The sequence below is a fragment of the Mizuhopecten yessoensis genome, unplaced genomic scaffold (assembly GCF_002113885.1).
Source record: "Mizuhopecten yessoensis strain PY_sf001 unplaced genomic scaffold, ASM211388v2 scaffold3235, whole genome shotgun sequence".
NCBI lineage: Eukaryota > Metazoa > Mollusca > Bivalvia > Pectinida > Pectinidae > Mizuhopecten > Mizuhopecten yessoensis.
The window spans coordinates 1,386,186-1,400,641 of record NW_018404943.1 but is presented as its reverse complement, the minus strand read 5'-3'; positions in this window follow the sequence as shown (position 1 = coordinate 1,400,641).

Sequence of the window (14,456 nt, the reverse complement as noted above, 5' to 3'; positions counted from 1 at the left end):
ATTACATAGATTCGCATTGTTACTCTATTACATGTACATACATTCGCATTGTTACTCTATTATATACATTCGCATTGTTACTCTATTACATATATTGGCATTGCTTCCTCTATTACATACATTCGCATTGTTACTCTATTACATATATTGGCAATGCTTCCTCTATTACATACATTCGCATTGTTACTCTATTACATCAATTCACATGGCTTCCTCTATTATATACCATCGCATTGTTACTCTATTACATACATTCGCATTGTTACTTTATTACATACATTCGCATTGTTACTCTATTACATACATTCGCATTGTTACTCTATTACATACATTCGCATTGTTACTCTATTATATACCATCGGATTGTAACTCTAATACATATATTCGCATTGTTACTCTATTATATACCATCGCATTGTTACTCTAATACATATATTCGCACTGTTACTCTATTATATACCATCGCATTGTTACTCTATTACATACATTCGCATTGTTTCTCTATTACATACATTCGCATTGTTACCCTATTGCATTGTTTCTCCATCACATACATTCGCATTAATAGTAATATAATATACCAAAAAAAAATATGCTTTATAACTGATTATTTCTTAATAAAAACAAATTTATGATTGGTATTTATTTACAAGTGTGCAGGCAGTACAACTGGTATCAGAATTACACACTTCCTGCATGAAAAACAATACATGAGACAATTGTCATATTTCTAACACAGCGTTATGTATTTATAACGACAACATTCAGTATAATATTGTCAGTGCCGTATAATCATCACATACATCATAACAATATTAAAAATGGTTAGTGAAATTAAATAAAGGTTTTTATACACATGTTTACTTTAAATATATCAAAAGACAAGACGCGTTGTTCATTTACATTAACAGACCTCGAATAAAAAAGAAAAGCGCGTAAATATATGACCTGATTGTGTTACAATAGGGGCAATTTCTTACAGATATATCTAAACATAATATTTGATATGAGTGTAATATGACTTTAATGAATTTCGAACTATTTTGAATTATAATATTAGTGATTTTATTATTGAAGGTACCTGTATTTTACACTGAATAACAACAACCTTCATGTTCGTGTGTATATTAATGGACCAGGGTTTCATTGTATGTTGTTGTAGAATCCAGGTTACATGAACATTAAACATTTTCATTTTTTTTTTTTATAATGCTATTAAAGTACTTAAGTCAGTATATACATTGTTTTACATCGCTTTTCTTAATATACTTTACGCTTAATTACAACTGTAACTTGTAATGATACAAGTATATACATTGTGACTATTGTGAACCTGTATAATTATGCTTATGTCACATGTATATACGAAAAATTAACAGTACACACATTTGCAGTGTTACTGCAAAAATGCAAATCTTAAGAACAGGTTGAACACATGTGGTTAGTTAGATTTATGTCATTGGCAACAAGTTCGTGTAAATAAATGACCTACAATGGAAACGTTTAATTACTCTATAAGGAAACGTTAAATTACCTTACAATGGAAACGTTAACTTACATTCGTACAATGGAAGCTTTAAATTACCTTTCTATGGAAACGTTAAATAATCTAGCATTGGAAACGTTAAACTTATAATAGAAACGTGAAATGATCTTTCTATGGAAACGTCAAACTGATAATAGAAACGTTAAATGATCTTTCTATGGAAACGTTAAATAATCTAGCATTGGAAACGTCAAACTTATAATAGAAACGTTAAATGATCTTTCTATGGAAACGTTCACCTTTCAATGGAAACTTTGAATTACCGGATATTAGAAACCTTATATTAACGTACAATGGAAACATGAAATTGACTTACAATGGAAGCTTTAAATTAGTGTACAATGGAAACATTAAATTACTTTACAATGAAACGTTAAATTACCCTACAATGGAAATGTTAAATTACCTTACAATGGAAACTTTAAATTAACTTACTATGGAAACGTTAAATAACCTAACATTGGAAACGTCAAACTTATAATAGAAATTTTAAATTACCTTACTATGGAAACGTTGAATCACCGTCGTTTAATGAAAAAGTCAATCTATCTCACAATGGAAACGTAAAATTACCGTACAGTAGAAACGTTATATTAACGTACAATGAAAACATTAAAGTACTGTACAATGAAAATGAATTAGTACAGGGTAAATGAGACTGGCTAACACTAATTACACGTTATTGACATATCAACCATGGTTTATAATCACATATATAGCTCCATGGCTGTCAAGGAAATAGCAATTCATCATGGTCAACACTAGTGATACACTATCATCACACATCATCTATACGGTATCCGAGGTAAACAATTCACGGGAATTCAGAAGGGCGAATACTTATTATGACTACTGACATAAAAGCCATGTCGCATCATCACGCATTCATAGCTACATGGTTGTCAAGGAAGTGGTTCCCGTAAATCAGAATTGCCAACACTTTTTACATATTTTTGATATACCAGTCATGATATACAAGGTTTCATTGACTGTCACAACAACATAAAAGCAGCTTATGTTTTATGTTCCAATTGTATATTCTGTTTAATAATAATTGTGTTTATAACACATCCTTATAAATTCTCATACAAAAACAACCAAATTTCATTTTCATTCTGGATCGTCCGTTATTCATCCTAGTTGTTAAATACTGAAAAATACACATCAAAATCTGCGCGTTACCGTTTGTATGATCTTTAATTTGTATAGGCATCAACAGTTTCTTTTGTGTTTGCTCATTAAATTACTTTAAAAGTCGTTACTTTTTCATTCCTTTCATTTTAAGATGTTCAGGAATGTATTCATCACTGATATAAGATTTATCTCGTTGAGAACTTTTTCTTTTCGCTGCCCGGGCCTTCCTTATGACAATTAAGGCCGCCAGAACCACAGCACAGCCCCCAATGACGGATCCAACGATTATCCCTGTTTTGTGACTGTCGGAGAACGACCCGTCATTTTGAGCGTCCTTATTCCCGATACCGCCAACGGGAGTAGTCATGACCACTGAAGGACCATGAGAACTAGGGTATACTCTGTGACCGGAAGTAGTTGATCGATGTGGCAATGATTGAGACGGAATTGAATATTTAATTCTAGACGTAGGTACAGAAATTGACGAATTATGGGTTGACGCCATATTTGTAAATTGTGTTGTATTAAAATCCAATGTTGTTGATAACGATTGATCCGTTGTTACAGGTGGAGTTGTCGATTGCTCTGATGATGCTGAAGATGTCGTGTTATTTGTTACTTTGGGTGATATTTCTGACACTTGTTCGGTTGTTGGCTTCGTTGAAGGTTTCTTTGTTTTCTGAACAGTTGTTTGTTGGACAAATGAATGAGTGTTGATCACTGATGTTGTTTCATCGGTTGTTATTTCTGCATTTGTATATGTTGCTGTTGTTGTTGGTATCTTAATTGAAACTGTTGTTGGTGTTGTTGTCTGTGCTGTTGTTGATAGCACTGATGTCGTTAGCTTTGGTGTAGTCGTTCGTTTCGTCCTTGTAGAATTTGGGGTAGTGGTTTGAGTAGTGGTCGGTTTCGTAGTTGTAGTGGTGGTTGGCGTAGTGGTCGGTAATGAGTTTGGCGTAGTTGTCAGTGTCGTGGTCGGTGTCGAGGTTGGCGTTATTGTCGGTTTCGTGGTTGGTGTAGATTTTGGTGTAGAGGTTGGTGTAGTTGTTTTTTTCGTGGTTGGTGTAGTTGTTGGTTTTGCGGAGGGTGTAATTGTTGGTGTAGTGGTTGGTGTAGTTGTTGGTGTCGTTGTTGGTGTCGTGGTTGGTGTCGTGGTTGGTGTAGTGGTTGGTGTCGTGGTTGGTGTCGTGGGCGGTGTAGTGGTTGGTGTAGTTGTTGGTGTTATGGTTGGTGTAGTTGTTGGTGTTGTGGTTGGTGTAGTGGTTGGTGTCGTGGTCGGTGAAGTTGTTGGTGTAGTTGTTGGTGTGGTGGTTTGTGTAGTTGTTGGTGTAGTGGTCGGTGTAGTGGTTTGTGTAGTAGTTGGTGCAGTGGTTGGTGTAGTGGTTGGTGTAGTTGTTTGTTTAATTGTGGGTGTAGTGGTTGTTGTAGTGGTTGGTGTCGTGGTCGATGAAGTTGTTGTTGTAGTGGTTGGTGTAGTGGTTGGTGTAGTGGTTGGTGTCGTGGTCGGTGAAGTTGTTGGTGTAGTTGTTGGTGTGGTGGTTTGTGTAGTTGTTGGTGTAGTGGTCGGTGTAGTGGATTGTGTAGTTGTTGGTGTAGTAGTTGGTGCAGTGGTTGGTGTAGTGGTTTGTGTCGTGGTTTGTGTCGTGGTTTGTGTAGTTGTTGGTGTAGTGGTCGGTGTAGTGGATTGTGTAGGAGTTGGTGCAGTGGTTGGTGTAGTGGTTTGTGTCGTGGTTTGTGTCGTGGTTTGTGGAGTTGTTGGTGTAGTGGTTGGGGTAGTTGTTGGTGTCGTTGTTGGTGTCGTGGTTGGTGTCGTGGTTTGTGTAGCTGTTGGTGTAGTGGTCGGTGTCGTGGTCGGTGTAGTGGTTGGTGTAGTAGTTGGTGCAGTGGTTGGTGTAGTGGTTTGTGTCGTGGTTTGTGTCGTGGTTTGTGTAGTTGTTGGTGTAGTGGTTTGTGTAGTAGTTGGTGTAGTGGTCGGTGTAGTGGTTGGTGTCGTGGTTGGTCTAATTGTGGGTGTAGTGGTTTGTGTAGTGGTTGGTGTCGTGGTTGGTGTAGTGGTTCGTGTAGTAGTTGGTGCAGTGGTTGGTGTAGTGGTTTGTGTCGTGGTTTGTGTCGTGGTTTGTGTAGTTGTTGGTGTAGTGGTCGGTGTAGTGGTTTGTGTAGTTGTTGGTGTAGTGGTTGGTGTAGTTGTGGGTGTTGTGGTTGGTGTAGTGGTCGGTGTAGTGGATTGTGTAGGAGTTGGTGCAGTGGTTGGTGTAGTGGTTTGTGTCGTGGTTTGTGTCGTGGTTTGTGTAGTTGTTGGTGTAGTGGTCGGTGTAGTGGTTTGTGTAGTAGTTGGTGCAGTGGTTGGTGTAGTGGTTGGTGTAGTGGTTTGTGTAGTGGTTGGTGTAGTGGTTGGTGTCGTGGGTTGTGTAGTGGTTGGTGTAGTGGTTGGTGTCGTGGTCGGTGTAGTGGTTTGTGTAGTAGTTGGTGTAGTGGTCGGTGTAGTGGTTGGTGTCGTGGTTGGTGTCGTGGTTTGTGTCGTGGTTGGTGTAGTGGTTGGTGTCGTGGTTGGTGTCGTGGTTTGTGTAGTAGTTGGTGTAGTGGTTGGTGTAGTGGTTTGTGTAGTAGTTGGTGCAGTGGTTGGTGTAGTGGTTGGTGTCGTGGTTGGTGTCGTGGTTTGTGTAGTAGTTGGTGTAGTGGTTGGTGTAGTGGTTTGTGTAGTAGTTGGTGCAGTGGTTGGTGTAGTGGTTGGTGTCGTGGTTGGTGTCGTGGTTTGTGTAGTAGTTGGTGTAGTGGTTGGTGTAGTGGTTTGTGTAGTAGTTGGTGCAGTGGTTGGTGTAGTGGTTGGTGTCGTGGTTGGTGTCGTGGTTTGTGTAGTAGTTGGTGTAGTGGTTGGTGTAGTGGTTTGTGTAGTAGTTGGTGCAGTGGTTGGTGTAGTGGTTGGTGTCGTGGTTGGTGTCGTGGTTGGTGTAGTTGTGGGTGTAGTGGTTGGTGTCGTGGTTTGTGTAGTAGTTGGTGTAGTGGTCGGTGTAGTGGTTGGTGTCGTGGTTGGTTTAGTGGTTGCAGTCGCCGGAATTTTCCATATTTTGACGTCGTCTAAACCTAGTTTTGTGTCATAGTTTATTCTAACACATTTGAACCGTATCTGCAATAAAAAAGAAGTGAATAGAAAGGGAGAGATACAAAAAGCGCAGTGATATAATTAACAAATATTGAAATAAATGAAAGCTGTTAGATTTATATCAGTTTTAAAACTAGAACTTTCGACTATGGACTAACAAAAACCCGCATTCCGGCTGCTTGTTGCCCCTGTAGGGGCTAAATAAATGAGTGAAAACAAATATAGAAAGATCAAGTATCATGCAAAAGTCTAACCTCAGATGTCGTACCTACAGACAGCTAGAAAAGGCAAACACCGCTACTGTGACCTTTGACCCCATGACCTCGGAAATTTGTCATAATATAGCTTGCATCAATGCTAAATATACTCGTATGTATATGTATACAAAATTCCTACCATTTCTGCGATAATAAGCCATTAACTACGTTGCGGAGGGTAAAATGAAATGTACGACAACTTTATTAAAAGGGTTCTATACTTGAGATGATATATCAATATTAGTTATTTTCTGAAAAAGAAAACTGTATCTATTATGACAAGAGAACAAAATAATAAAGAATAAACAAAAATAATCAACTCTGGTATTCTAAATGTAAATTTACAAAAGACAAAAGACAAAGATTCGAACCCTAGACCCACGATGATCAAACTGTTGTTGTAACCAACAGCAATTCGATCAACGGTTGAACCCTGACATAGTTGCGCAGTAGGTAAACCTCAAACATTATCATCTATATAATACTTTATGCCACCTACTGGAAGCATAATAAATTAATTATCATGGGTTGTCATTATGAAAATACTCAAGAAATTGAGAACGACTTTGACACAACTTGAGAACGAATTTTCCAATTTCCGGGCATTTGGGAACGTGTTTTCTCAAAAAAAGAATGTCTGCTAGCGTCAGGTGACGTCCTAAACCGGAATATGTATCCACACAAAAGTCATCCGCGTGAGAAAGGCATCCGCCATAAAGGAATCATTCATCAAACAATTATAAAATTACGAAAACATATTGTGAGGATAACAACACCATTTTAAGTGTTAATGTGCATATGAAAAGCCAATGACGATAGGAATGTTTAGAAAATATTTTTTACATAGTTTTAGGGTTTATTGTATTCTTCCGCGCAAATCTACTATTTGTTTCGTTGGATTTGTGATCGATGACCATTGAGTCTAGAGGTCATTTGGAAAATATGGTGTTGAGTTGACTTTTTTAAAAGAAAAAAAAATAAGGTAGTAGTATATAGATTATGACCCGTTAATTTAAGCAAACTGTGTTTTCAGGGTTTGTCGTGGGAACAATTTTCTCATCTCAAATTTATCCACATGCTCGCGATGAGAAAATTGTTCTAACGACAAACCCTGAAAACACATTGTGATAATCTATAAAACCCCGAGGAGATATAATATAATGTCAATATAACTACAAAATTTTGTCTACACAGGACAAGGATCCGTATTTGTTGCAATGAACTAACTGTTTTCACCAATTATAAATAATTCATATTATTCACGCACACAGGATATGCCATAGCACATATCAGCGTTACAAAAGACGGTATGTGACGTGATTGATAACAACGTCACAAAACATACATTTGTTATAACGTCATTAATTAACGAAATTCAAGCAATATGCATATTAGCTAAAACATTTTTTAATGCGTTCAAATAACTCAGATACAGCGAAGAACACGTGAATATTAAGAGAAGAAGTTTGATTCAGGTATGATCTTTGTAATACACTGTACATGTTTGATCTCCTATAAAAATATATACAAGACACAGCTGTTCATAGAAAAATGTTTTATTTGTTTAAGTTAGTTCAATCCCTAGATAGAAATGCCATTAAATTTTTTCTTATATCTTTCAATCATAAAATATACATGCACAAAACGACCTTATTTCGTATACGCTAGTTTGTTTACAAACGCAAACGCAAACCGTGGGTTCAGTGTCTAACCTGTTTGTGTATGCCAAAATGTCACCCAATCAGTAAAAGAAACAGAGTCATATTTCCACATAAAGTCACAAAATAAAAAGAATTACCTCCCTTTTACAATGTGTTTTTATAAACGGTTGTTCGAAAATACAACGAAATATTGCAGACGAAATAAATTTCCATAAATAGTGTAGCATTAGGTTAATAGCAGAGTACTTACTTATAATGGAATTATTGTAATTGTACTTATGTTTTATATGTTTTAGATGAAAATTATAAAATGGTGATCAATAACACAATCAAACGTAGATACATTTTATCTTATGCTGCTGTTCGCATAATTATGAACATTGAATACATTGTTTATACTTATTACTTAATATTATATAATATAACTATAAATTTATACCTTGAATGGAGCCTGACTGAAAACGGCCAATGTCGCCTTCCTCCAATCACCTCCATGGCGACCACTCAGTTTCCATAGAGACGTGTCCTGACCATTGGTATCCAGCAGAACTTCCAGATTTGAGGTAGTTGCTGTCATGGCGTACCAGAACTGAATACACACAGCCCCGCCTTTAATTGTTGTTGTGCTGATTGAAGAACTAGCGCCATTTCGTTTACCGAGAGTGTATGGGTAAATATATGGTCCTCCTGCAATAGCACCACAAATAAGTTAAAATATCATCAAAAAGTAATGTAATCTCTAATAAGATCTGACAGTATGTTATTGTGCATTCCTGGATACATATAATACATCACTTTCATTTTCCCAAAATTTAATTAAAACCTTTTAAATGTCTGGAAAATGCGACAATGAACACAATGATGTATCCGTTTCCTTTCTCACTTTAATAGTGACCGAGTAATATGAATTCTCCTGAAAGGTGTATTTACCAATTCTGCTCTCAAACTACCAACAAAGGGAGGTAATCTGAAAAATGAAAACTTGAATAGGTTTGTAGTTTTCATGAATAAAATTTCTTTTTGGGTGAAATATGATGCCTTGAGATCATGTGCATGTAGAAAACAAACAGTACAGTGATACTATGATGTTACTGTCTTGTTTGATGACGTCATAGTAACTGTGATGTCATCATAACTATGACGTCATCAATGGGCATCTATGACATCATCGAGGATCACTGATATCAAAATATTGAACACTAGGAAACCCATCTCAACAACAAACTAGCAACAGACACACTTCCCGTAACCGATGAACAGCACAGAAATGTAAGATATTCTGAGAAATCAGACAAGTGCCACCATAGCAACCGTTATTTACTTTCCTCGCCTAGAATTGACAGTGACCCTCAGAAATTGTTCATTTAACATATTTCGCTAGAAAAAAAAGATTTTCTTCAGCTGTAATTATGGAAATAAAATTTATTGACATTACTGACTTTGCTTATTTCATCTGTATGCTGAATCAAGTGGAAAAAAACATCTAAAATAGTGTAATTAAAATGAAAACAGATATTTTACCCATTTTTACCCATTTTCAATAAATACAACTTTATGTATTAGTAACCATGGCTACCGGGTGCTGAACTGAGTGAAACAGACTGAAATCTAGTATGAATGCATCAGGAGATAGCCTGTGAACTATTTGATGTTTGGTATCAACTTTACCAATAACATAATTGACACATATGTGATGAATTGCAGAATTTCACAAGTGCCTGTGAAAGCGCGAGTTACCTCTCTTTATACATCCACAGGTAACAGGCTAATGACCTATATATAGACCTATCTATGTAACGGGTTTTTTGGCGTTTTTGAGTAGTTTTAAGTATTAATGAATGAAAGTGAAGCTGAATCAAGCATAAAAAGGGATTTTTTCAGAAAAAATCAAGTTCTATGTGTATATGGTAGCAGAATACAGTAGAAATGGCCCGACTCTGATAAACAAGGCACATGTCGAGGAAATGTAAACACAGCGGTTTTACCCTACACAACACATGTATACATGTATATATATTTGTAAACTGCATTACATTTACAATACATATAAAGCACTGAGAAGTGTATAAACCTCTTTTTTCTATGTATGTCACTTGTGTGAAAACCATGGTTACCACATCAAAAATTACCAAAAAATGCCAAAAAATGCTATTTTTAACCCAAAATTTGACCCCCGCAAGTAGTAATTTTTTTCCTAAGCTCTGTCTGAAATTAAAGATTACCTACCTGGTTGCAGAATTATCTGGGTCGCAGTAAAATTGTAGAACTTGATTTTTTGCAATTTTGCGTCGTGTGCTGTTGTCAAAATTTTACCTCCTGTAAAGCTAGCTTTTCATGTGTACGCACCCTTTCGTATTATGGCCAAAATTTTATTCTCGAACCAAAGAAATCTTCTTTCTTTTTTACAAATGTGAAGCTCACATAGCCCACTTCATCATGCTTATACCAATTTTAGTACAGTTTTATTTTTATATTTTTTTTACATATCATTATACAGGGGTTAGCCATTTAACAAAAATATCACCCATGGCCACAACCCTCTACTGTACACTGCTACCTAAGCACACGCATGCAATTTTAATACGTAGCACATCAGGGCATTTCTCTGTCATATACAGGCTTATTATAAAAACATAAGTAATTATTCATAAATTGCACACTTGGTTCTAACGGATGTATGGAGACTAATTAGGGTAACTTTGCGCTCTCTTTGATTCTAGAATATTTGGAGAATGAGTAAAATTTGGATAGTATACTACATTTGTATATTATATACATGTATTATCATTACAAATAGTTATATTATTATAGAACATGTCAGCAAGGGCCGCACCAAGTACTTTAGTATAAGTATCATTAATCTTAGAAACATTTTGGATCCCAATTGCACATAAACATATTGCATTGAAAAACTATATCAAAAGTTGGAGCTTGTACCCAAACGGTCTATTTTTGGTAACAATAACCTTGACCTTATACTTTTTAAGCCCTTATACATCAGTGTATATATCACAGTGTATCACCATGTCAATTTACAATAAGGTAAGACTTTTAGATTCCGAGAAAAGGACGTACTCCCATCAGGCACGGGTAGACCGCTAAGGGATGAATCCAGGTCACCAAATTTTGTAACAGTGTACTGTCAATGATTATGTAGAAGTGTTATAATAGGCCAACACTGTGCATGAGTCTTGTACAAGCTATACTTTTTTTTCCAGATAAAATATGAAGTAAGGGTTCAAGGAGGACATCTTTGTTGCTATCAGAGATGTTTAATCTTATTATATATCTTTTATAACCTACATTTTATGAATTTGTGTTTACTGCATTGGTAGGAATCGCTTTTCATGCAAATAGTAGAGAAATATTTCAAATGACAATAGATCTAAATTTAAATTGTACCATAAAGAGAATGTACTCCAGAGTAAAGTGTTAATGGTGTAGATGTTATCCTCCACTGTATGTCATGGTAACCCGTAGGATGACTGAAGCTACAGTAACCACTGTTAAAGTCACAGCTCTGGCTCAGTAGTGTTACATTGATTTCGGAACAACTGCTGTTAGACAGAACTTGGACATTAGTCGGTCTTGTAGAGGTGACTGATCTTGCCTCTGTACTGTTGAATGTTGAAATTGCGAATCCTGCAGTGAGATAAGAAAGATAAATAGTACATAGATGAAATCTGTTTGTAACATTTATGCTAGTAATTTGACTTAGTAATATAGACGTACATATAGCAAGTAATTACTACATTTTACAGCAACCGAATTATGCTTTGGCAGTTCAAAAAAATCAATCAAAATGGTAACAGTATTTTCTCCGTAAACAGTTGTCACGTCATACATTTTTAATACAATGACATGATTTGACCGAGGGACGTCATTATTGTAGTCAGCAAAGAAAGGGAAAAAATGTTAATTGCAGATAAATGTTTCTTTTTGTAGCATTTGTACTAAGCTTTTATTAATCTTTTCATTAAAAACCTTTTTCATATATTTGCCTTAAATTAAACAATTCCGCGGTGATATTATTTTATAAGACGTTAGAGCAGGAGAAGTCGAATTACTTAAGTCAAATTTGATTCCGTGTATGACCACTATTTGCGCAGAAAACAGCATTGCACCGCCGTCACATTATGTGGCCGAACAAGGAATAGCGCATCCTCGATATCCAGGAATTACGCTCACTTTCGCTCTCTGCACCACTGGAAAATGTCATAGCAAAATTGAAGTCAGAAAGATGATTGTTTGATTGGTCTCAGGTAAAAGAAACTGACCAATCGCTATGCTGTTACCTGTCCTTTGAAGATTACAAAGGAGAGACGCCCGACTTCAAGCCTGTCAATGTTTACCGTTTCGTGACCACGAGATTCTTTTGATGTATATCAAAGGATCGACTTGTCTTCTTGTCTCATCAACAAGGCACAGACCGAACCTTCAATTTCGCTATGACATATTCCAGGGGTGTAGAGTGCGAAAGTGAGTGTAACCCCTGAATATCGAGGATGGGAAGAACGTGACCGGTAATGTTTTCCATCGATAAGTTATCGCTGCTCTAGATGTTGCCCACCGCGTCACCAAAGAACATCCCAAACGTACTCAATGGAAGATATTGTCACGTAATTTAGAATGGGCAGTCCAGTATTTGTTTTAATGTAAAAGTTCTTTAGATAAAAATGATATGCGATAGCGTGTAATCTTGTTGAAAAATAATGCAATCGCATGAGGTTATCAAATTAAGATTACCACCAGCCTCAACTTTTTCTTGCTATTGCACGCCGATCAAATTATCATGCATCAAAAATACTGTGTTCGGTTCCCGCCACAAATCAAGGGCGCGGCAGTATGGGAAGCATCCATCCCGACGTCTCCAGATTCCACGCCTCTTGCCACCATGTGACAGAAAGAAGTTTGATTCATCCGTAAAAAAGGATGTTGTTCCATTGGCGTACCATCTAAAACACTGTGAACAGCTACACTAAGGGCTATTTTTACAATGATGTCGTGCTAAGATGGGGCACTGTGCAAGTGTGACGCGCTTTCAATTTGACCTCCTTAAAGCGGATTAGGATTATTTGGGCAGATACCATCCTCGATATTCTTGATATATCCTTGATTTCGAGGAGGGGCAGATACATGACGCCAAAGAAATGTCCTCGCGATCTTATTTGCAGTAACAAAGTGATTACGCAGATGCAACAGCCGTTTTAGACAGTCTTCCTGAACGGTCGTTATACGAGGTCGGCCGCTTCGAAGACGGTTGGACGTCGACCCAGTTATAGTCACTTTTCCGAATTGAAATCACAACAAAGACTGATAACAGGTAATTATCTGTTTTTGTTATTGCTTTGCAGTCATACTTTTGCACAGGCATCAAATATATATTTCTTTTGACCAAACGGTAAGTATGATACAAAAATATTCTTGTAGACGTGACTTCGAGTTAATTAATAGAAACAAATGCTTATAAAAATAGTGAGAAAATATATAAACGTAGTTTTTCGTGTGAGCACGGCGTGTGAAAAATGCAGAAATATTTAGTGACAAATATCAATGTGTAGTTATACAAGACGTTTGTTACTGTTGATCAACACGAATATATTAAATAAAGTTCCACTATTTTACTACTTGTGTTAGAATAGTGGAACTCAACACAAATCATAACTATATGTACTGGTGAACTATGTTGCGGATGATTGGGATTAATACAATCACTGTTTTATTTTTAAAATATAATTGGGGTCACGTTTGGTTGTATAGATGACGATTATAAATCAATATTGGAGAAGGACGCATTCGTAAGTATGATAACACAACATTTGTATTAAATCCAAATACACGATAAGACAATGATCACGCCATATCCGGGTCACAACCTGACACAAGTATAGGTACATAATGCACATTTCACACCTCCACACTCACACTATATCACACAATACATAAATTGTACTGGTATTGACCCGACTTCATATCAATCACCGTGTCGGTGCCGTTAACGAACTGTTACCATTTACCAACTATCGCCTTTAACCTACTATTACCAACCACATTTAGTTATGCCTGGGACTTCCCGAAACCCAAACAATTATCCAACAAGCTGTTCAAAAGTACATGCATTACTTTACATGAAAGATATATTATCATCTCGTGCGTGTATCAGCCTATCTTGTAGAATAATTGATAGGAAAATTAGTTCCTCATTTAAATAATCAGAAATAAGATATACATTGAAAAAAGGAGCTACTTCATATTTTTATCAATAGTTATCGGATATTTTAGGACCTTGCGTTATGAAAATACTAAACCAACATCGAGTAGATTTTATATTCATAATCAAAGAGCTACTAAGATTATTAATTCCACTTTCTCTGATTTTTCTTCTTTTTAATAACAATAAGAGAATACCGAAATGTAAAACCTTTATCCGAACTCAAAATCAACAAAACAATATCAAAATACAAACAAAGGTAAAATTTATATGAAGACGCATGAAAAGTATTAGGTTTGCTAGGTTTTACGGGGGCGTCCTCTGCTTCATCGACGGCACTTGTCGTGTAAATCTTAGCAAAATTGGGGTTATGTCACTTCCACAAGCATAAAAACGGTAGTTACAAGGCACAGTGAGCATATTCAAATACATCGACCTTTATTTCACACAAACAAAAAGCATTATATTTGCCAATCAGATCATGACTGCAATCATAAAGCTTCCCAATATTTTTACACCAAGCTGCATCTCTCTTAATTCTTTGCTG